We start from the raw sequence: 4,457 nt of genomic DNA on the forward strand, positions 1-4,457 counted from the left end.
GGAACGAGACAAAGAGGTCCACTCTCTCCACTTCTTTTGAATCTAGTATTAGAATACCTAGCTACAGGAATAAGACAAGATGTAAACATAAATGGGATCCAAATAGGGAAAGAAGAAGTAAAACTCTCCCGCTTTGCACATAACATGATCTTGTATTTAAAGAATCCCACAGACTCCACTCCCAAATTACTCAAGCTGATTCAAAACTTTGGCAAAGTAACAAGATATAAAATTAACCCTCAAAAATCATTGACTTTTCTGTATGCCAACAATGAGAAAAGTGTGGCTGAAATTAGGAAATCAACTCCATTCGTAATAGCCCCACAAAAAAATAAAATATCTAGGAATTAACCAAAAAAGTGAAGGAGCTCTATGATGAAAACTTTAAAAAGTTGAAAAAGGAAATCAAAACAGAATTTAGAAAGTGGCAAAAACTCCCATGCTCATGGATTGGAAAGAGCAACCTCATGAAAATGGCAATACTTCCCAAGGCTGTCTATCAATGAGATACCTATCAATATTCCAACCTCAGTCTTCAAGGAAATAGAAGACGCACTCCAAAAATTTATATGGAACAACAAACGATCCCAAATAGCAAAAATGATCCTCAACAGAAAGAACAGTGCTGGAGGAATATAAATACCAAATTTCAAACTCTACTACAAAGCCATAGTAATCTAAACAGCTTGATACTGGCACAAGAACAGACCTCAGGACCAATGCAATAGAATTGAAAACGCAGAAATGAACTTACAGACCTATAGCCATCTAATCTTCGATGAGGGAGCTAAAAAAATAGAATGAAAAAAAGACAGCCTCTGCAGTAAATGGTGGTGGCAAAATTGGTTAACTACTTTTAGAAAAATAAGCTAGATCCCTATATATCACCGTGCACCAGAATCAATTCCAAAAAGATAAAAAACCTCAGAGTCAAAGCAGACACTCTGAAAACATTATAGGGTGTAATAGGAGAAACCCTAGGTCTCCTTGGCACAGGCTGAAATTTTCATAATAAAGAGCCGGAAAAGCAACAAATCAAAGAATGGTTGGACAAATGGGATGGCATGAAATTGCAGAGCTTCTGCATGGCAAAGGACATAGCTATTAAGATCAATCAAAGCCCACGGATTGGGAGAAAATCTTCACTAGTCATACAGTGGACAAGCGTCTCATATCTAAAGTATACCTAGAACTCAAAAAATTAAATCCTCCAAAAACAAATCTTTAAAGAAACAACTGCCCAATAAATAAGTGGGCTAAAGACTTTAAGAGAAACTTCTCTGAAGAGGAAAGAAGGATGGCCAATAGACACCTGAAGAAATGTTCAACCTCCTAGCCATTAAAGAAATGCAAATCAAAAGAACATGAGATACCACCTCACCCCAGTTAGAAAGGCTATAATCAAGAACTATAATAACAGCAGGTGCTGGAGCGGATGTGGACAGAAGGGAACCTTACTGCATTGTTGGTGGGAGTGTAAACTTCTTCAATGACTTTGGAAAGGAGTATGCAGGTTCCTCGAAAGATTCCACATAGAGCTCCCCTATGACCCAGCAATTTCACTTTTGGGCATTTACCCAAATGTTCACAAACAAGACCACACTAAAGCTACCAGCACTACTATGTTTATTGCAGAATTTTTTACCATAGCTAAGATATGGTACCAGCTCAGATGCCACTCAGTAGATGAATGGATCAAGAAAATGTGGTATATATACACAATGGAATTCTATGCCTCCATCAGAAAGAATGACATTTCCCCATTTGTTAGGAAATGGAAAAACTTGGAAAAATTATATTAAGTGAAGTAATCCATGTCCAAAGAAACATAGGTCCCATGGTTTCCCTCATTTGCAATATCTAGTATATGTCTGAGTCAAGCAGAAAAGGTCAAATAAATTGATTTCCCGGAAATGAACCCTAACATATGTATTCAAATGTGTTTTTTCTTTCATGTGATTGTTTCTAACACATTTATAAGATTATTTTTTTGTTGCTTTCTATGTCCCTCCCCACTTTATAACCCCTGCTTTCACTGTATTTGATGTCGGTATAATTTGTGGAGGGGAAGGGAAAAAACAAATTGTTTAAATAGGGATACAGGTGGACCCATTGCAACAATGAAATGTACAAGTCATTATCAAAATATGATCTTTACAACTGTGGCAGGGGGGGTGCTTGGAACGATGATTGCGTGGGGGGGTGAGGGGCGGGGAGAGAATGGGAAAAGATAGGAAGGGGAAACAAAAAGGAAGAGGCTTGATAAGAAATTTACTCATTATCTTGCCCATGTAATTGTAACCCCTCTGTACAGTATTTTCACAATGTAAAATAAAAGAAAAAAAGTACCAATTAAAATAGTAGTTAGTGTATGATTATATAAAACTACATTGGCTAATTTTCAATTAATACTTTATTATTTATTCAATCATGTTACTTAAAAAAAGAAGGAATAATTTAAATGCCAATAATTTGTAATAATATTTTATATGCAATTTCCTAGTATATATCTCTCTTGCTATATATATATATATATATATATATGCATCTATTTATCTATCAATCTACATATTTATGTGTTCATACACTTGTCAGTCATCGGGCTCATTTGTAGATTGCTCGCCTACTATGTACAAAGCCCTGAGTTCGATTCTTCACTCCCTTGTGCACAGAAAAATCTAGAAGTCGTGCTGTCGCTTAAGCAGTGGAGCACTCGCTTTGAGCATAAAAGCTTCGGGACTGTGTCTAGACCCTTTCTCAAGACCCAGGACTGGCACCAAAAAAAAATAAAATAAAATAGAATGTTCTGACTGCAACAATATAAGGATAGTACTGCAAATACCTCATCACAGAACAAGCATGGAGTCTGGTGCTTGCAGCTGCCATCTTACCTGACTTAGCCAGAGATAAATCACTGCAACCCAGCTCCACGGAACCAGAAGTTGCTGGTTCACTCACCACTGTCATCCAAGATACTCGGGGGCTGATCTGTGAAACTCTGAGCTGTGGTTCACAGTAGTAGAGCTCTAGCCTTCAGCAAAAGACCTTAGAACAGTACCCCTAAATTTTCAGTGCATTCCCCATGGCTCTTTGCAACAGAGAGTTATGATCTAGGTGTCTGTAGCTGAGGTCTGTCACCCTGCCTACTCAAGAAACTGAGATGTGAGGATCTGGGTTCTAAACTATCCCAGACACAAAAGTTCCCATGAGACTATTATCTCCTATTCATCACTTAGAAACTTGAAATGGAAGCTGGGCACCAGTGACTAACGCCTGTCATCCTAACTACTCAGGAGCCTGAGAGCTGAGGATCATGGTCCAAAGCCAGCCTGGGCAGGAAATTCCTTGAGATGGACAATTCTCTCAAGTGACCCACCAAAAACCTGAAGGGGTGCTGTAGCTCAAGTGGTAGAGTGCTTGGTTTTAGCTGAAAAGCTCTAGAATAGACAGCACCCAGGCCTAGACTTCAACTCTTCCAACTTACAAGAAAAGAAAAGAAACAAACAAACCAAAAGAGGAGTGGTTAGAGTGCTTTGCATATATGAATCCCTGGAATTGAATCCTCAGTACCACATCACTAGAAAAAAGCCTGAAGTGGCCCTGTGGCTCAAGTGGTAGAGTGCTACCCTTGTACAGGAGAAACTCAGGAACCATGCTCAGGTCCTGAGGTCAAGTTCCAGGACAAGTGTATGCACACACACACACACACACACACACACACACACACACACACACACACACACACACATACACACACACACACACACACACACAGATACCAGAAGTGAAGCTGTGACACCAAATGGTGGTAAAGCACTGAGCTTCTGTTCTGAGCTCATGGTCAGCACCCAGGTCCTGTGTTCAACCCCAAAAGCTAGCCATCCAGGGCTCAACTAGGATAGGTCAAAGGTTTCAAAATCTGATGCACTTCACCATCCTTAGATGATAGGAAACTTTGGGATTTTGCACAAGTGCTTAGATTTAGCAAGCTTCTGGAAACCTAGGGAGGCACCATTGCCAATTAGGAATTTTTTCATTAGGTTCAGCTCCCTTATTGTCTGCCAGAAGGACCCATGAATTAATTGGAGCAGGTTATTTCAATACTGGAACATAATCTAACAAAGACAGGATAAGTGCAGGGAACTTGGCCTGCCACAGGAGGTGGCACAAATGAAAGCTTCCTGGGGAGAGAGATAGCTTAGAGTACAAAGAAGCCTTTTTCTCCTGGCCTTCAAATTTTGCCTACACTCATCCTCACTAATTGGCTCAGATGGAGTTGTTTGTTACACAGCTGTACAGGAGGGGGGCCTTTTTGTCTGTCTGTCCAGACCTGGAGGCAGACTTCCTCCAGCAGCCTGGAGTGCACAGAAACCCTCAGGCTACACTGGGAACAGTGACGGGAGCCCCGGAACATGCACTGTTTTGAAAGCACTCTCTGTGCTATGAAATCATTCTAT

Source organism: Dipodomys merriami, unplaced genomic scaffold (assembly GCF_024711535.1).
Source record: "Dipodomys merriami isolate MVZ:Mamm:240054 unplaced genomic scaffold, mDipMer1.0.p SCAF_100, whole genome shotgun sequence".
Lineage (NCBI taxonomy): Eukaryota > Metazoa > Chordata > Mammalia > Rodentia > Heteromyidae > Dipodomys > Dipodomys merriami.